Source organism: Furipterus horrens, unplaced genomic scaffold (genome assembly GCF_987537825.1).
Source record: "Furipterus horrens unplaced genomic scaffold, mFurHor1.1.pri manual_scaffold_4, whole genome shotgun sequence".
NCBI lineage: Eukaryota > Metazoa > Chordata > Mammalia > Chiroptera > Furipteridae > Furipterus > Furipterus horrens.
Genome location: NW_028327174.1, coordinates 47,207,385 through 47,232,954, shown reverse-complemented (window position 1 = coordinate 47,232,954; position 25,570 = coordinate 47,207,385). Strand labels below are relative to the sequence as shown.

At 39.9% G+C, this 25,570-nt stretch overlaps 2 pseudogenes; both read right to left on the bottom strand.

Annotated features, from left to right (window-relative positions):
- Positions 1-2,890: 2,890 nt before the first annotated feature.
- LOC150011635 (glucose-6-phosphate isomerase pseudogene) lies at positions 2,891-4,675 on the bottom strand (annotated as a pseudogene).
- Positions 4,676-13,263: 8,588 nt separating this feature from the next.
- LOC150011634 (ubiquitin-ribosomal protein eS31 fusion protein pseudogene) lies at positions 13,264-25,005 on the bottom strand (annotated as a pseudogene).
- Between the last annotated feature and the right edge of the window lie 565 nt (positions 25,006-25,570).

Here is a 25,570-nt window from a genome sequence, read left to right as displayed (position 1 = left end):
TTTTTATTTTTCTTGTTTGGGATATAGTTAGTTGTGGAATGGAGCAGAGAGAGAGCAATGCCCAAGTCATAATGAATTCAAAGCCAAATAGAAATATGTTTGAAAGTAGGTTAATGTACACACTTTTGCTCCACTTAGAATATTTTTTAAATATTTGTATTTGTTTTGAAATCATATTTATTTAAAATATGCTCTGTGCTCTTTTTTTAACATTCCACTCTGACTTTCTATTACTCTTTTTTTTTTGTCTTGAGATTCTAGTAAAATTCTGAAATGGAATGAATATTGATCTATGTCTGTCTCTTTCCAAGAGTTTGCAGGTGGCTTCTTGGTGTGTAGGTGGTGCTGGTGTTAAGGGAACTGGCATCGTTACCCCATTGAGCCTTCACCCAGCTACTGGTATTTTAGGATTTTCTGATCTCTCCACCTGGCGGTTTCACCCATGTATGAACACTGTTTTATTTTGTTAACTCCAAACTCTTCAATTCTGGACTCTTTCTAGGTGTTGCTTTTTAGAAACGTAATTTCTGAACCCATCAATTGCACTGTGGGGATCCAGTTCTTTCTTAAAGGTAGTTCCAAACCCTCTATTCAATTCAGGTGTATATCAATACAGCAGTACAGGAGGGAAAAAAAAAGATCTTCTTTTTCCCTCCTAATCTGATTTTTAAGCAGATAATTTTAGGTGCTATTAAAATTAAACAAATATACTTGAAAATGAGTGAGCTTTCTAACAAAGTGTAAAATGCAGTCTAACAAATAAGAGGAAGCATCATGGCATATTCCTTCATGGCTAAAACATTGGAAATCATGTAAATGTCAAAAAGTAAAGATCTGATTAAACAAATGCTGGTGCGTTTATACATTGAATTTTTCCTGTGGTATTAGACATATGTTGAAGATTATTTCATGATGTGAAAAAGTGTTTTGATTATATTGTTAAGTGCCAAAAGGAGGTTGCATAAAAGAATTTATAATATAAATATTTTTGAAAAATTTTAAGATTGTGTGAAATGCATAGGAAAAAATGACTGAAAGGCTATAGCCAGAAATGTTCACAGAGACTATGTATTAGGATAGTGGAGAATTATGAGTAATTAAAATTTGTATCTCATTTGTCATCTAAAGCTTCCTAAAATGTCCATTAGAAACATGTATTCTTTTGTGATAGGGAAGGAAACAATATAAGAATAAATTTCAGATGGATGAAATAGTAAATGTAAAATTAAAATGGTAAAAATATTCAAAGAAAATTTAGGAGACTATTTAAAATGTGAGAACAGAAAGATCCTGCAAACAAAGATAGAAAACCCAGAAACTATAAAGAAAAGATAAAGTTTATTTTACTCGTAAAGCCTCAAATGTTTTGTCTTATAAAAGATACCATAAAAGATGCAAAAAAGACTGAAAAATATTTGCAATGCATATAGCAGATAAGGAGTTAATAGCTATAATATACACACAACTTCTATAAACATATTAACAAAAGAAACATAAGCAAACCAATAGTAGAATGGACTAAGCATATGGATAGGCAGTCCATAAAAAAAAAAACAAAAAAAACAGATGGCATATGAAAAGGTGTTCAATCTTTGTAGCAGTTAGGCAAATGCAAATTAAGTAAGAATAAACTATTTCACATCCATTAGAATGGCAGAAATTAAAGAGTGAGAATGCACCTAGTGCTGTACAGGTATAGGAGAAGACAGTCCTCTGAGCATTGCTTGGTAAATGTGTAAAATGTTTCCATATTTTTGGAAAGCAATCTGGCAATGAATTGGAAGGCATTTGTTCTAGCAATCTGATAGAGGGGCACATTATTTCCCTCTTCTAACATTTTTTGCGATGTGACGAGGACCCCATTTGAGGACCAGTCCTGGCTTCTCTTGAGCCCTCCACATTCTCTGTAGCAGTTGAGGAGCAATGAATTATGAGGATCAGGACCTGGGCATATATAGGTCAGTCCCTCTCCTTCTCTGTCAGGGATACATATACCCAGCTGCAGAGACCATGGGCTCTGGTACTTTCTTGGCCATCTGGTAAGCTCGGGGTCAGGCCTCTTCCCCTGCAAGAGGTCTATGGTCAGCACTGCCTGAGGCTGGGTGGAGGGTGAGTGAGGTTGTGACTACTGAGGTGGGTTCCTTAGGTCTCTTTTCAAGATAATTAGCTGCGAGAATGAGTTTATTGGCTTACGGTGACACCCTTCAGCTGCTACACCTTGAGATCAGCCACAGCCCTCATGTCAAGGTCACACTTTCCCTGGGTACGACTGTCTTTATTCTGGGGCTCTCCAATTACCTGAATGAGACATTTTCAGAGCTACACTGCAGTCTGAGGCTTTTCCTATCCAATCCTTTCCTCCTATTTTCCTTGCCCAGGTGTCATACCTGCATTATTTTAAGATTTTTAATTTGTCCATTACAGTTGACATTCAATATTATTTTATATTAGTTTCAGGTGTACAGCATAATAGTCAGACATTTATATAATTTATGAAGTAATAAGTCTAGCACCCACCTGGCACCATACCTAGTTATTACAATATTACTGACTATATTCCCTCTGCTGTACTTTATATCCCTGTGACTATTTTGCAACTACCAATTTGTACCTATTAACACCTTCACCTTTTCCATCCAGTCCTCCAATCCCCTCCCATCTGATAACCATCAGTTTGTTCTATGTATCCATGAGTCTGTTTCTGTTTCTTTTTTTTTTTTTTTTTTTTTGAGCTTACAGCCTCCTTTGTGGCACCTTTATTTTTCCACCTGGTACATGAATAATGTGAACGTGAGTTAGAAAAATCAGCTGCACTGAAACACTCCAGCTAATTGTAAAACAGAGGGGTGAGGACACGGAGGGTGGGGGTGGCCATTCCAGACCAGCTTCCTCAAAGGGCCTGTGGCCTAAGCCCATGACCAGAGGGTGATCTGGGCAGGACTATGCAGTGCAGGCTCTGGTGAGGAGTCACAAGAAGGACAGTCACAACAAAACTGCAGCCCAGCATGAGTTTATTGGCTGCTGCTTGAGTGTCATGCTGCTGCTTGATGAAGTTGATCAGCCCATTGGTGGAAGAATTGTGAAAGTTCACTGGGCTGTTGGCATCAAGCTCAGGCTCAATTTTCTTAGCCAGATGCTTTCCCAGCTCTACTCCCCATTAGTCAAAGCTGTCAATGTCCCAGATGATACCCTGAATGAAGATCTTGTGCTCATACATGGCAATCAAGACTCCAAGAATGAATGGTGTGAGCTTGGTGAACACAACAGAGTTGGTTGGATGATTATCTTCAAAGACTTTGTGAGGCAACAGCTTCTACAAGTTCTCTGAATTCTTTCCTGCAGACTGGAGCTCCTTCTGAGCCTTGTCTGTCAACTACCCCCTCATCAGGGCCTCAGTCTGGGCCAGAAGTTGGCGAGGAAGATATTGCGATGCAGATCCTTCCTTATTGGGTCTGGACTGGGATGAGGAAGTCAGAGGGCATAATCTTGGTGCCTTAGTGGATGAGCTGGTAGAAGGCATGCTGGCCATTGGTTCCTGGGTCTCCTACCACCATAATGGGGCCCGTCTGATGGTCCATATAGGTGCTGGACTTGGTGATGTACTTCTGTTGGACTCCATGTCATCCTGCTGGAAGTAGGCAGCAAAGCAGTGCAGGTCATAGGGCAGCATGGCGTGTGTCTCACACCCAAAGAAGTTTATGTACTAGATACCCAGAAAAGCCAGCAGGACAGGGTGTTCTTCTCCAGGGGTGTCATGAGGAAGTGCTGGTCCATCCAGTGAGACCCTAAGACTGGCTGCTCAATGTTGTCAAATCCCACATGCAGGACAATGGAGAGTCCAATGGCTGAACATAGCAAGTAGCATCCTCCTACCCAATCCCAGAACTTGAACATGTTTTGACAGTCAATTCCAAACTCTTCCACTTTGGTCATGTTGGTAGACAGGGCAACAAAGTGCTTCACAACAGCAGAAGGATCCTTGGCTGACTGGAGAAGCCAATCCTTCACCATCTCTGCATTTGTGATGGTCTTCTGGGTGGTAAAAGTCTTAGAAGTGATGATGAACAAGGAGGACTCAGGGTTCAGGGAGGTCAGGGTTTTGGCAATGTGGGTCCCATCAATGTTAGAGACAAACCAGACCTGGGGCCTCCTGAAGAGTATGGTTTAAGGGCTTCAGTCACCATGAGGGTTCCCAGTCAGAGCCACCAATGCCGATGTTGATGACATCTGTGAATGGCTTGCCTGAGTACCCCTTCCAGTCACCATTCTGGATGTGCTGAGAGAAAGACATCATCTTCTCCAGGACACTATTGTCCTCTGGCACCACATCCTTGCCATCCACCAGAATGGGTGTGTTTAACTGGTTCTGCAAGGCCACATGCAGCACTGCCCTATTCTCAGTGAAGTTGATCTCACCATTGAACATGTGCTTCTGGGAAGCCTCCAAACCCCTGGACTTGGCTAGGTCCACCAGCATCTGCATCACACCTTCTGTCAAAAGGTTCTTGAAGTAATCCACCAAAATAAACTCATGGTTGGTATTGAGTGTCAAGCTGAAGTGATTGTAGTGTTCTTTGTTCCCTTCAAAAAGGTGGTGTAAGTTGAGGTCAGAGCCATGCTCACAGTACCATTCCTGCAGCTTCTGGAACTGCAGATTCTTGGTGAGTGTGGCCATGGTGAGAGGAGCTGGGTGCACAGGCTGGGACAAGGGCAGTGATACCTGTTTTGTTCTTTAGATTCTACATATAAGTGAAATTGTATGGTATTTGTCCTTTTCTGTCTGACTTATTTAACTTAGCACATTACCCTTTAGGTCCATCCATGTTGTCACAAATGATAAGATTTCATTCCTTGTTATGACTGAATAATATTTCATTGCATATATGTACACCAAGCATAACAAACCTGCACTGTAATTTGAAAGCTGTTCTTGCTTACTCCTTCTCTCCTTCCATTTAATGCTTCAGAAGTGTTTCTTCCAATACATTACTTGCAAGTCAATTCTGTATTGATGACTGCTTCTCAGAGGACCCAAACACACAGTTGGTATCAAGAGTGGTCTGAAAAAGCAGGCAGTAATATGGGGTTTGGGTTGGATCATTTGCTACTGGAAAGGAGGGCCTTACCCTATCTGTATAAGTTTTCTATGACTGCTATAAAAAATTATCACAAACTGTGTGGCTTAAAACACACAAATTTATTATCTTAAAGTTTTGAAAGCTAGAAGTCCAAAATGGGTTTCCTTGGGCTAAAATCAAGGTGTTGTCAGGTCTGTGTACTTCTGCAGGCTCCAGGGTAGAATTTCTTTCCTTGCCTCTTCCATCCACTACAGGTCACCAATATTCCTTGGCTTGTGGTCCCTTTCTCCACCTTCAAAGCCAGCAGTATAACATCTTCAAATCTCTCTCTGACTTTGACTCTCTTATCTCCATCTTTCACTTAAAAAGATCTCTTGTGATTACATTGGATTCACCAATGTATAATTCAGGATAATCTCCCCAACCCAAGATTCTTAACTTAATCATATTTTCAAGCTCCCTTTTTTCATGTAAGAAAACATATTTACAGATTCTGGTGATTAGGATGTGGACATCTTGGGGGTGGGCATTGTTCTATTCTATCTACTACTATGTAATATGCAGGATACAGATAGTCCCTGGTACAATCTGGCAACTCAGTTGCTAAAACCTTCACTGTTGGTGACCTGGATGGATGAAAACATTCTTGATGATTTAGATATTTGAAATTCACTGAGGGGAACAAATGCATATAAGGCATTGGTGTTGGTTGGTGTTTGGAGGTTGTATTAATACTCTACAGAGAGAGAATGAGAAGCTGAAGGCTGTTAATAAACCTCTAAAGGCTGAGTGTGAGAAGTAGAGGCCCTCTCTTAGGAACTCTTTTTGAGCATGAATATAGGTCAGGAGCAAGTGCAGGACTTAGCAGTTAGAATCACAGAGCTCCAGAGACCTTTATTTTCTCAGCAAGCCAAGTGAAGGACCCTGGTTGGGAAAGCTTGGGGCCCTGCTATATGGGAAGAGGAGATCTAGGTGGGCGCCCACAAGGATTGTGGCTCTGTAGACTCCCTTGAACCCACACAACTTTCAATCCACTTCTGTCTTCAAAGAGTGAGTCTTCCCTCATGTGGGAAGACATGGTAGAGACCTCACCTCCATATGGCAACAGGTGGCCCTCTAAACCATTGCCCCTGCTGCCTCTCCTGAATGCCAGTCTGCTCACTACGGTTAACTTACAGCAGAACCCACCTGAGGATGAGCTAGACTGAGAAGGAAGGAAAGAGATTATACCTCAAAGGAACGGCAAAGACTAACTAGCACATTTTGGGAAGAGTCCGAGAAATATGCCTGAAAATAAATTTTGATGGGCTTGGTCAAGGAGGCAGAACATAAAATGGGATAAGCAATAATTCACTGGCTTCAGGGAACTTTCTCAGGACTTGGGATGTAATGCTGGAAAAGACCACAGAGGATGGGACAAACTTGCTGCTTAGGGTGGTAATTAAAAACTGGGGCTGTAACCAGCAGCCCAACTGGCTGGCTGGTCAGAGGGCAGGGAGGGAAAGGGTGGCACTCATCCTTAAGGAGGCCACCAGTGCCTTGGTGGCCACTGAACCACATTGGGTCCCTTCCATTCTGGAGGGACCGGTGCTTTGTCCTTACTGATAGATCCCTATTCTTGATATGGATTTGCCTTTCCTCTCTGCAAAGCCACCGCCAAAACTCATCCAGGAGCTTACAGAATGCCTGATCCACAGTCATTGATTCCAGTATGGCATTATCACCCGACTATGGGCCCCACTTCACAGTTAACTTGGACATACTTCTATAATGTATTGTTAAGTTCAAAAAGCAAGACCTAGAGAAGTGTATATATAGTATGCTCCCATTTTTGAGAAATGATGACAACACCACATCATATATGTATTTATGTTTGTTCATGATTCTAGCAGCATGGAAATGTCATGAAATGATATATAGAGATCATTAACGCAGGTTACATGGGAGATGGGATAGAACAAAGGGATATCTTGTAGAGGAGAAGAGAAGGGAGGACAAGGTTTAAAAGAAAAAGATTGCATTTTAAGCAACTGTCCATGATGAAAAAGAATATTACAGTATAATATCATCCAATTTGTACAAATAAGATGGCCACTAAAACATGAATGGTGGTTATCTTAAGGTCATGGAGTTCCCGAATATGCCAGCTCTTATCATCATCTGTTGCTTTTTGGCAATCACTCAGTTTTATAGATGAAAACTTCTGTTTCTTATCCACTCAGTTTTTTAGTGTTTTCATCTGTGAAATCACAGAACCGAACTAAGGCTTCTGTGATGTGCAAAGGCAATAATAGGGTTTCAATAATTCATTTTAACTTCACAGTTTAATTCAATCCATCAAAGAAAAAAAAAAGTATTGAATGTGTACTATGTGCAAGGTAGATTGCAGAATGCTGGGGCATAGAGATGAATAAGACAGTTTAATAGTATAGAAAGTATCGGTCCATGCAGGCTGTAATAACAAAAATACCATAAAATGGATCACTTATAAGCAACATGCATTTATTTCTCACAGTTACGGTGACTGGAAGTACAAGATCAGAGTGCTGGCAGATTCAGTGTCTGGTGCAGACCCACTTCCTGGTTCACAAACAGCTGTCTTTTCTCCACAATTTTACATGTTGGAAGGGGTCAGCGATCTCTCTGGGGTCTCTTTTATAAGGGCACTAATCTGATTCAAGAAGGCCCCATTCTCATGACCTACTTGCCTCCCAAAGGCCCTACCTCCAAACACCATCACATTAGGAATTAGGTTTCAACATATGAATATTGGGGTGGACACAAAATTCCAGACTTCTGGTAAGATGGAGGCATAGGTAGACACACTTCACCTCCTCACGCAACCACAAGAAGAATTACAACTAACCTCAGAACAAATAATACCAGAAAATAAAAATTAGTGATGTTAATGAACTTGCCAGGTCACACAGCCAGTGAGTGGTAGAGGTTGAAACTTGAATCTAGTCAGTCTGATTCTGCAATCTGTGCTCTTAACCACTACTGCAAACTGTTTTTTAAGTCATTTAACCTCTATATACAGAAAAAATTGATTAATATATCCATTCACTGGATTGTTGGAAGAATTAAAAAGCAAAAAGAAGTGTACATAAAACTTTGTACAGATTGGGTTTAATTCCTTTGATTATTATTAATATCATTAATATATTGCCACTGATATTGTTAACTAGTAAATGTCACTTTTCCACCAAGAAACAAAATATTGTGATTATAAAAACGTATTGCTGGGCAATTGATAATATTAGTGAATTAAAAGCTGTGGCTTTTTAATTTTGACTTTTCTTTTAGATTTTTCTAAATGACTTTGGGAAAATAATTTCTTATCACTTACTTGGGTTTCATTCCCCCATCCCATAAGTGGCATTTGCTGCCTGCCCAACTCTAGTCACCAGTTATTGAACTTGATACTATTCAGGAAATGTTCAAAGAGCACGGGCGTGGTGATTGAGCAAGGAGATTGACGTCTTTCTCTGCTAAGAGGGAGAGAGTCTCCCCCTAGTGTTGGTCTTTGTGCAGAAGGATCTGAACCCCGCCTTAGTCTCTTAATGGGGGCCTTTTGGGTTACTCTGATTCTCTTGATCTGAGTGAGACTTTTGGAGCTAAGAGTTCAGAGTCCCAATTCTACAGCAGTAGAAATGGGATGTATCTAGCATACTGAGTGTTTTATCTAAACTATGGATGAATGTAGCCACACCCTGTTAAATACTTACATATATTTACAGATATTCTGCCCATAGAAAATAATCATTTAGTTTTACGATGCTTGACCCTTTATCAGTTCATAATTAATAGTAATAACACTACAATCCAGTACAAGTTTGACTTAAACTACATTAGAGTAAGTAAAGAAAAGAATCTAGTTTTCATTGGGTACCTACTTAGTAACAAGGTGCTTAACGATGCTTAACAGCCATCATCTTTTCAGTTCACACATTAACTTTTAAGGCAGGTATTAGTCTACCCATAGATATGAGGACTGAAGCCCAGAGAGCTTTAGGGGCTTACCCAATTATTACACATTGAGTAAATGATAAACGTAGTCTTCAAACTCAACTTCAAGGCCATGTTCTGTTCTTTACTCTTTGCTGCTCAACCTGCTGCCATCACTGAGCAGACCCTGACACCTCAGGTTTCTTTGAATTCCTTCCTTCCTTCCTTCAATTGACTTACCAGTCCTACTATCCATAGTTTTGGGGCCTCTGTACTTTGATAGTTAACCTGATAAATTGTCGATGTTATTATTCATGGATACTATGTTGCTTTATCGGTAATGGACAAAGTATCTTCACCCAAAGGGTGGTTGCTACCTTACATGGAATTGTAGGAAATTAGAGCTGTATGAGATGTTATTTAAATAACCTTAGTATTTGGTGATCAGATCTTTCAAAACCTGAGGTGGTGATGGCCAAATAATAAAATGATGCTTGATGGTGAAAAAGAAGGTCTCTTGTTATGTCTTAAGTCACAGCTTTTTCATTCTACCTGTGGGGCCTGCCAGGCCAGTAATTTATGATGGGCCCATGTATTATCTTATATTTTCCTAGCAATCGAGTATTTAACTGGAAATAGGAGAGTGAGGGGGGAGGGAGGAAGGCAGATGTTGTTTGGCAAGTGGCCAGTTCTGTGAGTAAGTTTTGGTTTCTGTGGTTCTGTAGTTATTTCAGTGAATAAAGTGTGCCATTCATATAGCCTGGATGCGTTATAAACTGGCATTGAACAATGGCCAATTACAAGTTATTCACGAATGGATCGATATCCCAGACAGGAGCACATTAACCCCAAAGCCTATTATCTCACACATGTGAAGCAGATTGTTTTTAATGTGATGACATTTTCACTGTCTACAAACCTGAGTTCTGATATAGTAAAAAAAAACCTCAGCAGATATAAGCAGAAATAAGCATCTGGGCTGATACCTACACAATCAGTGAAATGACATGTGCAAATTAATAGATGTCTCCTCATGCCACTTAGGGGTTCAGCTTGAGAGTTGATGACCTTGGTGAATTTCCTCTGGTTCCTCATCTGTTCTTCATCTCCTTGGGACTTCAGCTCTTCCTGGCATCTTGAAACCTCTCTTCTTTTAATGTCTCTAGATTATAAATTCTTGTCTTCAGGCAGTTTCTTTATTTTCTAAGATATTGGTTTTTAGACCTGTTGGTGCTATGGCTTTTATCTATTTTAATCTGCTTTGCATCTATCCATAAAAATTTTAATTAATGGGCAGACTTTCTTTATAGATGGAATGCTCATACCTCCTAAAGATATATCATTGCAGCTATTAGAATCATTTATTCACATGCTGTCCCATTTCCATCTCTGCAGGAGCAGGCAAATTTTTCTTAAAACCATTATCTCTGCAAGTAATGAATTGAGCCCAAAATTAACTCTGAAATACATGGCTGCATATCACACTTGTTCTTGTTTAGAGGGTCCTCTTTGAGGCTGGCTGTATAATCATCATTTTGTGGTCTTCGGGTAAGGAGGAGAAGCTCTGACTTCTTATTAAAATACTTAAACAAACAAACAAACTCACAGACTATTTTCTTCTGTTATGATTCATGATGTCATCTCAGTGATTCATAACTTAAATTTTGATTTCACAACATTTAATATTATAGGATCATGTTTAGTATTATAGGATCATGTTTTTCCCATTTATAAAACAGAGAATATCTACCCAGCTACTCGCACAACTGTTGTGAATATTAAATGCACTTGCAAAGTGTAAAGTCCTATACAATACATATATACATATACATTTATCAGTGAGTTTCATTTGGGGGTGTTCCCCCTCCCCCCAGGGAACATTAGCAATGTCTGGAGACATTTTGTGGGGTCAAAACTTGGTGGGGGAAGATGCTACTGGTATTGAGTGGGTAGAGGCCAGTGATGCTGCTAAGTATCCTGAAATAGACAAAACAGTTCCCATAACAAAAAATTATCTGGCCCCACCTGTCAATATGCCAAGGTTGAGAAACCCTTAGTATGATATAAAAAGCAGAACTTGAGTCTTGTTCAATAATCACTCTCTCTCCTGCTTCTCTCCCATGTCTCCTTGTGCTTATAGATAGATACTCTCCTAGCTAATCTTTCTCTCTTGTGGGCAAACTGAATGAGGTAGTGAAATGCTAATTGCAAGTGCCACTCCTCCTTACAGGTCATTAGACAGAGGAAGCAAATATGATAAACACTATTTTTAACCTTTCTTATTAATTAACAAATGTCATGTAGAGAATTTTTAGCTGCTGGGAGTTTGTCTATGTTTTTATTTCCATGCTCTAATTGATCTTCAGTACAATATCTGATCATTAAAGAGTAGAATCCTAGAACCCAGGGTGGTTGCCAGAGATATCTGTTTTACCATTTCTAGGTCAGTGACTAAGTCATCAAAGACATATGGTGTCAAATCTCTTCCCATGTTAATTGCCATCCTAATAGCAACGATAGCCAGCATATATTGAGCATTTATAGGGTGTGGGCCCTTTATATACGTGACCTTATTTTGTCTTCACAAAAACCCTGAAAAATTGGTAGATATATTATGCTAGTCAAAATCTTTTTTAGAACACTTAGCAAAAGTTTAGAAATAGAATTTTCTGTAGTTGAAGCTCACTTCTTCTGCCTGTTCAATTCTTCTAAACGATCAATCAATCAATCAATCAATCAATCAATATTTTACTCAGATGTTCCTTTCTGCAGAGCTTTTTGAGAATGCAATAGCATTTCCTTCAAGAAACATGAGCTGTTGCTTGAACACTATATAACCAGTAAGTGCTCTAAATGTTTGTGTTAGGTTTCAGGGGGTTCATTGGAGGTGGAAAAGATCAGCAGCCAAATGCTGAACAAGATGGTTTATTGAGTACACGACATGGCGGGCTGGGGTTGGAGACAGACATCAGCAGCTAGGGGCAGGGTGGAATGAGTTTTTAGGGAGTTCTGAGGCTTGGAATACATAAGAAGTACAGGGTAGGCTAAGTTGTCCCCTTGTACAGCCAGCAGGTTGGCAAGTGGACAGTTGCCTTCTCCTGATAGTCGCCTGAGTCTAGGGCAGCTAGGGGCAGTGGGGAGGAAGGTGAGCTGCCTCAAGGTGGGGTTTTGTTTGGAACGGCAGACTTCAAAATGGTGGGCTTCTTCCTCACATTTGCTAATAAGATAATGGTTATTTAAATTCTAGAATGGATCTTCATAAATTTACAGATAGATGATCTCAATATAGTGAGTTTAATAAATAAGCTGTTTGTGAGACAATATGTAGAGCATAATGCACTTATGTTGAGAATCTATCTCTACCTCTTTAAATAGACAAATTGTCATGTGGAAGAAGTTTTGCCAAGTTGCGAAGTATGGTTACCTTTGGGGGTACAATTACAGAGAAATGTTCTCTTTCTCTATGTAACTTAAATCTTTATAATGATCATGTATCATTCTAAAGAGCAATTAAGATATTTCTATTTAAAATACACAACAATATAAATTAATAGTAGCCTAAGAAAGCCATGCAAAATATAATTTATCAAAAAGTGGAAATAATTAAATAATAGCTAACATTATCTGAATCCTTAGCTGGTTTTGGTCTAAGCATTTCATATTCGTGAATTCATTTACTCATCACAACTCTATGAGATTAGTCCAATATTTAATCCTATTTTACAACTGAGGAAACTGAGTCACAGAAGAGGTAAATAAGTTGTCCTATTCACAGAGCTCGTGTTTGATAGAGTCAGGACTTGAACTCGGACACTTTGGCCTCAGAGGCCATAAGCTGAATCTTCATCTGCACGTGCCAGATGAATGGCCTCTGTGAGCACTGGAGAGCTTTGGAGGGGGAGGTACTTAAAGACTGAGTTCACTCAGGGTTCTCTCTGCAGGTAATAACTAGGTTCCTTCCAACTCTGAGCCCCTGTAGGGCAAGCACAGTATCTGGGGTACGTTTATTTTTCCCTCAGTGCCCAGAATCGAGTCTTCCTCTTATAAAGAGCAGGTATTTAACTCATACTTAATGTATTTAAAGTAATTTAAGATAAATCATTTTCTTAGTGTGGTTAGAATCCATTTTCATCCCATTTTGTAGACAAACTCTTCATATGGAAAAGCGTTTGATTGTTTCATGTATGTTCAGAGATGAGAAGGCATAAGAGGTTGGAGAAGGTGTGTATTCTGCTGGTCACTCAGTGGGCGTTGTTACACACTTGCCATGTGAGGGGACACAGCAAGTCACATCGTCCTGCCTTTCATAGAGTTTATATCTCAGCGGTGAAAGTAGTAAGCTGTCAATACACTGGGAACACTGATAGCGCTTGACACTTAGAGATATCACAAACACGCGGTTTTGAGAGTTGTATGAAATGTTTATTTTGTAATAAAGTGTTACTTTAATAGATAACTGGGAGAAAAAAGTTTTAATGTCAGACAAGTCACTGGTGCTGTATTATAAAACAAGAATATTAAACTTAATGGCACCAGAAGGAAAGTAGTAAAAATGATTTTCTGGTCACGTGTTATTAACCATAATAAAATAAATAGTGGAATGGTGAGGGGGAAAGGGCTGGGTTGCTCACACCCTCAGGCATGGCACAGTGAGCAGGAGACAAAAGCTGCTGCCGCCTTCCAGCTTAACTATTTCCTGGGCTGTTCAGACACCTCAAAATGTACATGTGGCTTTGGTATTCTGGGGGGCCCTAAAGTCCACCGTAAATGATCCTCAGACAAGCCTCAGAATTACTTTATGTTGTCCTTGGAGACAGAAAATATGCTTTTACCTCTCTTCTGAATTCATTTTCAAAAATGACTCTTGGAAATGAGTTTTCCGTAGACACATTTATATATAATGACAGGCTAATATCTTACACACCATTACTGTATGTAATAACAGTGTGACAAAACTGACAAGAACTAGACTATAGATGTAAGGCAATTAGCTGTGGAGGGAGAGCCATCCCGCAGAAAGGATGAGCCTCATCATACCGTGTGGTGACTTAATGGTTACTAAGTGATGAATGTGGACATGTCCTGAGGCAAAATTTCAAATAAATGAAAATTGTCCGTAGGGCCCTGCTTTTCTTTTTTTGGCACACACTTCCCGCTGCTGAGTCCTTCCTGCCGTGGAGAAAAGTCCTCTCGCAGAGACCTAACACGGAGGAGGAGGAGGAGGAGGTGATTAATAGCTCTCGTTGACTGCATGGATGGACTCATTCGCCGAAAGGTATAAGGGGCTTGTCCTATCACACACCCCGAAGTTTCAGGTAGTGCTCATGGTGGGAATGAAGTGTTAATGATGGGATTTTAGGGATCAGAGAGGAGTCCTTTTAGATAGAAAGGACTCCAGTCAGGGACTCTTCAGATCCTTATGCAGTTCGGCGTGCGGGGAAGGCTAAGTGAGCCAACTCTGGAGCTGGTCTGTCTGGAATTGAGTCCCAGTCGGCCACTCTTTAGTTGCGTCATCGTCCGCATTTCCCTCCGCTGTGGACTGGGGCTGATCATCCTACCTGCCTCATGGAGTTGTTTTGAGGATCAAATGAATGAATTCAGGAAGAGTCTGCCATATAGTGAGAGTTCAAGAGATGTGAGATGATCTTCGGTTCCATGTATGTCAAACGGAGCACAGATGGACTAAGGTTCCTAAGAGGGTGAGCAGTCAGGGAGGGATGGGACTCCTCCCGTCTGTGACCAGGTGCAGGGGTGACACTGCCCCCTCTCCTTCTCACCCTCCCCTCCTTGTGAGATCCCAATGACCTGTCAGGCCATTTTCTCCCCGTTGAATAGGGGAAGGGTCGTCTGCCCCTACTTGGTTGCCCTCGCTCACTCTGCTCCTTGCTTTTCCTCAGACACATCAAGCGCGCTCCCATTCAGGCCTGTGCACGAGCTGTTTCCTCTGCCAGGAATGCATTTCCCCAGACGTGCCTGGGCTAATTCCTTACCTCCTTCAGGTTGTCCCTTATATACAACTGACATGAGGCTCACTCTGACCACCCTGTAACAGTTACACTCACCCTTTCACCCTCAGTATTCCTGATTTCATGGGTACCCTGCCTTTTAATTCATTTCAAGAGCTCTCATCACCTTTGAATATACTCATATTTACTTCTTCATTATAATTATTGTTGATGCGTTTCTCCCCCAAATAGGACGTAAGTTCCTACAGGGCAGGGATTTTTGTGTTCTGGCTTCATTGATGTATTCCAAGAGACTACATTTGTTAAACACCTAAAACAATAGTAGGCACTGAACAAATGTTCAGTGAACAAATGAATGATTTGAACAAATGTATGGACTGCAAAGCAGTTGTGAATACATTGAAACACAAAGATAAATCACCACCCCTCTGTTACCTAACTAGGAAATCTAGGATTCATTTCTGAATCCTCTCTCTCCTTCCCTTTCCACATACAACTGGTCACTAGGCCTTGAAGATTCTGTCTCTAAAATATCCTTCAAGCCACTTCCTTTCTTCTGTTTCAACACCTGATGCTTCATTAATTCTTACAGATTTCTCTAATGCCAGTATGTTCTAATTATCCTGCAGTTTCTTGTTACATCCTGATTTAAGGATTATTTATGTAAAATACAGATTGATTTATACACTTTAGTCCTTAAAAACCATCAATGCCTCCCTATCATCCCAGGATGAAATCCTAATTGACCCCGACACAACAGCTCTGCCACTAACAAACCCTGGAGGTAGGCAGAATAATTATACTCCCTGCCACCCCACCCCCCACAAATGTCTTTGTCATAATCCCAAGAACCTGCAACTATGTTAGGTTACATGGCAAAGGAGAATAAGGTTATAGATGAAATTACTGTTGCTAATCAGTTGGACATAAGGAGATTAATCTTGGTATCTGGGTAGGCCTAATATAATCACAAAGGTCTTTAAAAAGTGGAAGAGAGAGTCAGAGGGGAAACCTGACTACAGATGAAGGTCAGAGTGATGCAGTGTGAGAAGGACATCAGAGTGGCCTTTGAAGATGGAGGAAGGAGGCCACAAGCCAAGGATGCGAGTGGCTTCTGGAAGCTGAAAGTTAAGAATTCTAGGACAACCCTAGAGCTCCAGAAGAAAGCACTGCGCTACCGAAACCTTGATTTTAACTGAGTGACATCTGTGTCAGACTTCTGACCTCCAGAATGGCAAGATAATAATTTGTGTGGTTTTTAAGCAACCAAATTTGGGGTAATTTGTTATAGCAGCAATAGAAAATTAATACACTGTATAACTTTTTTTTTTTACCTCTTTGGGCTTGGCTTTTAGGAGGCTACACTGTAAAATGGGAATAAGTGATACCAACTTTTGAAGGCTGTTGTAAGGATTAAAGAATATATTTGTAAAGTACTTGACCATAGTAGGTGCTGAGTAAATAATAGCTCTTAGCTCTTATCATCATTTCTTTCTAGGCTATATTGTCATTTCCAAGGACAACTTATCATTCACTCTTTGGTTTATGGGAACAACCCAATGCCTTCCATCTTTTGAGGCTCACCTTAACATACTCTCACTGGGCAAGGCTTCCCAAATCCCACCGCCATGCATGGCAAATATCTCTCTGCTTCCTCGTCTCCATGTGAGGTAGTTACTATTATTCCCAAGTGCTTAAATGAGGGTGAGGCCAGTAAGGGGTCCCTCTCAGATTGTGCAAGTCCTCACTGAGTCCTGGTCCTGATTATTACCATTTTATTGACTAGAAAACCCAGGTTCAGGGAGATGAAGTGTTTTTCTGGCAGGTGGCAGGGGAGACAACACTTATATTCTTACTTTACTAACCACAAGCTCTTACAGAAGAGCCTGGTACACAGCTGATACTCAAGAACTTGTCAAAAGAATAAACTGAGGTGGTAGGTTGGGTAGCAGGTTGACCTGGTGGTTGATGTAGTAGTAGTAGTAGTAATGATGATAATATCAATAAATATTCAACCTCTACCAGATATCTACTGTGTGCTAGACACTCTGCTAAGTGCTTTGCATATAATTTTCCTCACAACAACTCTATGAGTTAGGCATTATTAGAATCATTATTAGAATAATTTTCACTCCAATATGAAGCAATTGAGGCTCAGAGAAATCTACCTCCTCGACTGAGGTCATATAAGTAGTATTCTATTAAATCTAATATGCCTGAGCAGCCTGGCTCAGTAGCCCTTAAACTTGATTTTCTTGCTTTCATTTTTTATTTAACTATATTTTATTTATTATGCTGTTACAGTTGTTCCACTATTTTCCCTTTGCCCCCCTCCACCTGGCACCTCCATTCCCTCCAGCAACCCCCCTACTTAGTTCATGTCCATGGGTCATTCATGTAAGTTCTTTGGCTTCGCCCTTTCCTATACTATTCTTAACATTCCCTTGTCTATTCTAGACTGGCTACTGCCAGTGCCAGGCCTGGAGCTCACTGAGGCCAGCTGTTGCTTGTTTGATAGGATTTAGGAAGTATGAAGCATGAGCCAAGTCTAGCCTTTCCTATGGAACAAGCAGCTTGGGTGGGCCAATAAGTTGAATGAGGTAGAGTCTCTGAGGCTTCCAAGGCAGGTCAAACAGTGTTAGCCCAGCTGATGGAGTTTCAGATATGGCACCAGCTTGCTGGCTCTGTGGGGGGTGGGTTTAGAAAAGAGACAATGGCCTCTATTTGCCTTGATGCCAGATACTTCAGTTCTTCTTTATGTACCACTGGTGCCTTTCAAGCTGCTACCCTGGTGCTGGAGCTCAGAGGGAGTGAGTCTGAGTAGGTGAGTCTGAGTGTGGGTTCTTTAAGAGGAACTGCTTGGGGCTCCAGCAGTTTCTTCCACCAATTCAATCCCTGCTGGTTTTTGTAGCCAGAAGTTGTGGGGACTTATCTTCCTGTCACTGGAACCCTGGTCTGGGGGGCCTGGTGTGGGGCTGGGACTCCTTGCCCCTAAGATATGCCAAATTTTTATTCACCACATGTGGGTGAGAGACCAGCCTGTTCTGCATCCGCACCCCTCCTACCTGTTCAATGGATGTGGTTTCTTTAATTCCATAGTTTCAGATTTCCATTCAACTTGATTTCTGATGGTTCTGGCTGATGGTTGCTCTATATTTTAGCTGTAATTTTGATGTGGTTTTGCAAAGAAGTGAACTGTGTCTGCCTACACTACCATCTTGGCCAGATCCTATTGCTTTCATGTTATAGGACTGTGAATATGTTGTTTCACTAAGAATAATCAAAGGCTATTACCCATCTAAGGACTAGCATTAAAGTTTCAAGGATCTGATGGTGATTTTAAAACCTCTCAGGAGGACAGTCCTGTCCTATGTCAGCAGGTCTGATGTAGGAATGAGATATTGAAGGAAGCATTGAAGATGAAGGAGACACAATCAGGAAAGCAGACACATCAACCCCGTTCTTGTGAAGTGTGTTCACTCATCTGTTATGAGCTCACTCTAATGTAACTTTACTTTTGGTCTAATAAATTGTATTAACTTTATGCTTGAGTGAGTTATCTCTCAAAATAGAAAAATGTGTATTTCCAGGAGTCTTCTTTCATTTACACATGGAAGTCTATTGGAGTTCAAAAAATGGATTTTAAGAGCCTCACTGATGGCTAAGAAATTGCTATTTCAGTCTTGAAAATTGCCTTTTCTACCAGAAACACTGAGCAAGTAAATCAGACCATCTGATCTTGCTAGATTGAAAAAAATTACTCAGATGCTGAGATGGCCTCTAAAATTTGATCCCCTTTGCCCCTCATAATATGATAAAAATTAAACCTCTAGTTCCCTCATTGTAATACCTAATAAGTAAGATAACACAGGAAATAAATTGTATCTTTTTTTTTTCATTAAAGAAGATATTCAAATTTTCTGAGTTTTGTTTTTTTTTCTATTGTGGTGAGATTCAGATAACTCCTGAGTTAATTGTTAACTTTCTCTTATCAAAGAACTTAATTTCTCATCTTGAGACCACAGTTCCGCTCCTTAGGTTTGGTGACAGACAGTTGTAATGACTGGGTTATATCCCTATAACTTGAGTGGCCTGAGTCCTATAGCACTGCTTAACCACTTTGCTTTAACAGCCATGTAAAATAAATTGAACCCTTCTTTACACACAACTGTGGAAAGTCAAAGATCCTTCCAAATTCTTTCCAGTGTGGGAAGAGGTGCTTGCATTTTCCTGATGGTTGCCCTTCACCCTTGATTGCAAATATCTGCTGTCAACGCAATTCTTGATCTGCTCTTGATCATCTGCCTGCTACTGATCTCTCTGCTGCTTCATCCCAAGGATGTTCCTCTATCCTTTGCAAATGACTCTAACAATGCAATGGGATGTAGTGGACTTTTAATGAAAGTTAGGGACTCAGTGGGGAAATTACAGCATAGAACAGGAAGCAATTCCAAAATGAATTTTGGTCTCCAACTAGTATATAGAAAGCTGGAGTGTTGTTCCCACCCACCCAATAAGAAAAACTTAAATAATTAATGAAAATCATACATTTTCTCTAATATACCAGAAAATTGAGTTCAAAGGGCCAACAGCTAGACTCAAGTCTAAGGAAAATTGAGGCTCTCTAAGGAGAGGCAGGGTGTCAATTCTGGCGGAACTCAGGAGTCACCTGATAAGAAGAGTTCAGTTAAATATTTTAATAAATTGCTAAAGACTAGGGGTAGGATAGTATGAAAATACAGAACCTAGGTGCCACCCAAGCAAGGAATATATACATCTACTTACAGACCCTTCTTTACCAATGTTCACAAGGAAGGTAAGGGGCAGGGTGGGAGCTTATGGAAAGCCTACTTCAGTGATGCAGGCTCATAGGAGGGAAATGGGTGCTTCTGTGCAAAAGCCATAAAACTTTGCTTGAATTTTTGGTCTTTGAAGGATAAAGGTCTTAAGACGTGGGTGGGGGTGGGGGGTGAGTAGCAAACCTTAAAACCCCTGAGGCATTGCGAAGAGCTGTGTGGCTGAGGGGTGGGTAAAAGGAAAAAGAAAATAAACTTTTCTATTTCAAGAGATGGAGCAAGAAACCATCTGTGACCCAGGATGTTAGTGGTCTCTTATGCCTATTTTACCTCGGTGAGAGGTAAGATCATTAAGAATGTCCTTCCTCTAAGACCCAGGGATAGAGGGCCTGCCTAAGGCTGAGGCTAGACTAAGACAACAGACAATCCACACCCCTTCCCCAGCCTTCACTCCCACAAAGCTGGAAGCACTGAGTAACAAGCAACAGCAATCTTCTGTGGGAAGGACAGGTTCTTTCTAAGGCACAGGTGTACAGGTAAGACATAAAGTTGAAGGTGGAGTAAGAATGTTGAGAAAATCCCCTTGCCAAGCCAGCCTCCATGTAAATAATTCTTAATTGCTCTGAAAGGTAAGGGATATTCTGTAAAGCAGCAATAATGTAGTTTGGTTTAAAAGCACATGTAGAAGCAAGATATACTAGAACACAAAAGATGGGAAGAAGAAATTGAAAATACAGAATTGTAAGGTTAGGTTTTTCTACTAAACATGAAGCAGTATTATTTGAAATAGCATATTATAAACCCTAGGGTAACCACTAAAAGTTTTAAAAAGAGATTTTTAAAAAACAGCCAGTTGCGGAGATATAAAGCAAGAAGAAGAAAAGCAAGCAAAAAGAAAGAAAATTTAAAAAAAGAAAAGAAAGAGAAAGAAAGAAAGAGAAAAAGAAACAAGGGACAGATAGAACAAATAAAACACAGCTAGTGAGATTGTTGACTGTAGCCCAGTCATATCATTAATTATATTAAATATAAATGGTCTAAATATACCAATTAAAAAACAGGAATTGGCAGAATGGATTTAAAAATGACCTGTCTATATGAAACTCTTTTCAATAATAATGACATAGGTAGGTTGAAAAAGATATACCATGGAAACACTAATCAAAAGAAAGATAGAGTGGCCATATGAATATCAGACTAAGTAAAATTCAGAACAAGGACTATTACCAGGGATAAAGAAGGACATTACATGATGATAAGGAGTCAGTACACCAAGAAGACATAACAATAGTAACTGTAGATGCATCGAACAACAGAGCCTCAAAAACTGATAGAACTAGAAGAATAATCAGAGAAATCCACAATTACAGCCAGAGGCTTCAGCACTCCTCTGTCAATAATTGAGAGAACACAGAGGCAAAAAAGTCATTAAGAATATATAAAACCTGAAGAACTCTGTGAACTAACTTGATCTAATCGAAAATTATAGTACACTATATCCAACAACAGCAGAATATACATTCTTTCCAGTTGTATAGGGAACACTCACTGAGGTAAACCATGTTTGGAACATAAAACAAATCTCAATAAAAAACCAGTGGAAGCTTTGAAATGATAGCTTTTCTTTAATGCTTTCAAAATTCAAGGCCATATTTTAGAAAAAGGGCTCAGGTTAAAGAACTTTTGCTTCTCAGCCGACCTATAATCTCTGACAGTGGAAGGGACACCACGAAAAGAGCAAATCCTTGGAGGTATGCCCTCACCATTACATTGCAAACTAGTTGGTCATCCAAGTGGAAAGGGCTCAATGTGAGGCAAGCACTCAAAGGGCTGAGCTGAAGGACTTAGGTTCCCACTCCTTTACAAAGGAGACATGGTCAGGTGGCTTAGTTGGTTGGAGCATCTTCCCATTAACCAGAAGTTTGCGGGTTTGATCCCCAATCAAGGCAAGTACAGGAGGCAACTGATCTACGTTTCTCTCTCACATCCATGCCTGTCTCTCTCTCTCTTCCCTTCCCTTTCTCTCTCTCTAAAATCAATAAATATATCATCAGGTAAGGATTAAAAAAAGGAAAAAAGAAAATACCAGTTCTTCCATTCCTTGAAACTGGGAGTGTATTAAATCATTCTTCCATTAGACAAATATTTTAGGGCTTGCTATGTGTCAGGCACTGTTCTAAGGACTGAGGTTATGAAGCTAAAAAGCAGTGAACAAAACAAAAGAACTGGCTTCATGGAACTTAAATTGTATGCAAGAGACAAACCCAAACACATAAATATATAATTTAATGCTAAGTAATGATAAGCGCTTGGAAGAAAAATAATTCAGGTAAAGAAACAAATGAACAAAAATGGCATTGAATGCTGTTATGAGTGATGGTCTAGAAAAGACGCTCTGAGGCCTTCTTTTTCTGTCCTTACTCTGTTCCTTGTTCCCCATCTTCCCTTTTTCTTTCCTTTATCTTTGAGGGGCTGACATTTGAGCAGAGACCTGAATGAAGTGAGGTAACCAGCCATGCAGGTGTCTGATTGAAGAGTCTTCAGGCAGAAGGAAGGACATGTACCCTGATGCATGTACTTAGTACATGTGTGAATACTTGGCGTGTGTGAGGAACAGCAATGTGACAAATGTGGCAAATGTGGCTTAGAGCAATGTGCTAGAGGGAACTACAGGTGATTGGGTCTGAAACACAGGCTGAAGCCAGGCGCTGTAGGACCTTGTAGGCCATGGTAACAAGTTTCTAGGCTGTCTACTTTCCCTACAAGGCCACACCTCAAATGTAGCTTCCAGTAGAGTCTTTGGGGGACATTGTTGTTTTTGTTGTATATTTCAATAATCAGAAGGACTCCTTTGTGCTGGTACAAGGGAAAATTACATGAGCCGGATATATGCAGGCTGGGATCAATGCAAGGGGGGTTAGATGAATGTTGTATACCCCAGTTCTGGGTGTAATAGGAACAATAGGGGTCACTCCGGAATTTTTTAAAACACTTTTTCCCCCTTCAGATTACTACTTGTTTCCTTCTTCTAGTATAAGAGACATCTGCTTCTATGTATAGAAGATGCTTCAGGCTCTGAATTATAGTGTGGTAATTCATGCTTAACTGTTTGAATGGCTACATAGCCCTCAGCCCTTCATCTTCTAATGCACAAGATACTAATTATTAGAATATAATTCACACTGTATGAGTTCTTATTGCTTATCTTTCATGTAGGAAACAGATAGCTGGGAATGTATAGTGCCTGTGAATGACCAGGATGCTCACTGAGATAACATCAGGCAAGTAATTTCGCATAACACTGAAGAAGGTGAGAGTGTAGGGAGGAGATACAAAATAGCCTTTGAGAGACGAGAATTGTTTTTCTCAAAGTGCCTTAACTAACTGACAGTGGTAGCACTGGCACACAATCTTCTCAGATGAAAACTTTCTGTCAAAACTTTCATCCCTCTTGTAAGGGAAAACGCCTATGAACTAATCATGCAGCCTTTTAAAGAGATTATGAAAAGCATTGCTATTTGCCTGTGCCTTCACCTACAGATCCGATGAAACTTTTGTGATGAATTTGGGAAACCTATTATTTTGTCATAGCTTAAGGAAAAGACTGTGGTATCTTTTGATGGTTCAGGAACTAGAACTTGTGAAACCATGGGAATAATACAAATTGGTAGAAAACAATAACATTCTCACAGCTGGACCATCTGGTGGGTTATTCAGACATAGCAGCGTGTATCACTGCACGGCTGCCACGGAACACCAGCTGAAGATAAGAGTTGGCATCTACTTCTAATTTCCTAAGGCTTACATTGCCTTTAGGGCCTTAAGATCTGGAAGTGGTCTCAGAATCTTCCAGAATGTGATCTTTTTAAACAAATTATGGCACTAGTAGACTTCAAGGCAAGAACCCGATGTCTTCATGGTCAGTCCTGTGCCAGTACGTAGAGTGTGTTCTTCAAATAAATGTCATGTGCTCTTTTATACACTGTCCTGCTTAAAGAACATCTTCTGCTTGTATGTATCTTATTTTTAAAAGCTTTTTTTTTTTTTTATGCAGAGCATAGTGGGTAAAAGAATACTGTTGATGCCACATCCTTAGTGTGGGAACCCTGGCTACATCTCTTACTGACTATGTAGCAAGTTACTTATATTTTGAGGCCTCAGTTTTCTAATCTTAAAATGGGGATGATACTAGCACTTAATCCACAAGCTTGTTGAGAGAACTAAATAAATTAATTAAGAGCTTAGAATATTGCCTGTCACATAGTAATGTTAGTCGTCATTATGACAATAGTAATCATTATTTTTATTAGTAAGTAGAATTGGAAGTAGCCTCACCCTCTGTTTTTTCTTGATGGCCAGTACAATGGTTTACACATAAAGAGATCTCAATAATAGTTTACTAATAAATCCAGATTATATTATATAAATATGAGCAACAATAGTAAGAATTAATAATAAAAACAACTTATTTATTGTGCTACTATTATGTAGCAGGCATTATTCTAGATGCTTTACATTGTCAACAATTTATTTATTAACTGTCTGCTGGCTAAGATATTGGTGATACAGCAGTGAACCAAGCATTATTATTATTAGCATCCTTTTGTAGGTGAAGAAATAGATGCTCCATGGATTTAACTTGCTTATTGCCACAATGTTAGTAAGTGGCAGATTCCTGACTTGAAAGCCCATGTTCTGCCCATGTTCTGCCATATATATATATATATATATATACACTTTTTTTTGTTCATGTCTTTTATTAACCCATATAAAATTACTGGTTTGTTGAAGCAGAAGGTCAGACAACATTTGCCACAACAATGTCTGTCAGAGTGGCTGGCCATAACATTTCTGGCACCTGAAGGGCATTCCTGACAAAGGACACTGATTTTGCCCTTCTCACACACCTTTTACAGTACTTCAGGACAATTAGCTTAAGCTTCTTTCTCTTACACTTATTTTTCTTGGAAGTGGTATAAGACTTTTCCTTTTCTTAGCACCACCATGAAGTCTCAACACAAGATGAAGAGTGGACTCCTTTTGAATGTTGTAGTTAGACAAAGTATGTCTATCTTCTAGTTGTTTGCCAGCAAAGATCAGTCTTTGCTGATCAGGAGGAATTCCTTCCTTATCCTGGCTGTTGGCCTTTACATTTTCTATTGTATTTGAGGGTCCGAACTTGAGTAATTCTTTTTTTTCCATAAGAGTTTTCATGAAAATCTGTGTCTTGGTGGAGGTTCCACCGTGGATGGCAGATTGGAAAGGAAGAGCCACATTTTTCTTCCTTGGTTTAACACCAAAGTCTTTGAGATGCAATAGTACAAGTCAAATTTGGGGCAATTTGAGCACCATAAAACATAATGTTGGTAATGGGTTGCAATATATAGAACAATTTTTAAAAATTCATGAGTCATAAAGGGTGTGGGCTGGCTGAAAAAGAAAGCTCTTTTTTAAAGAAGAATGCTAAGAATTCATAGATAGGATAATGGAAATAAAAGGCTTGGGTTAGTAATAGATTCTAAAACTTAATTAGGGTTAAAATTTGGGGGGGGGTCTGGTTATTCACACAGTCTCAAAGTACCACTCCATAGGTTACTTATTAATTATAAGGGTAAAAGATACTTTTATAATGGATCAGAGAGAGAAATAAAGAGGGAGAGGGAGAGAAAGATTCATTTTAAGGAATTAGTTTACATGATTATGGAGACTTCAGAGTCCAAAATCTGCAGGTATGCTGGCAGGCTGAAGACTCAGGGAAGAACTGATGTTGCAGTTCAAGTCC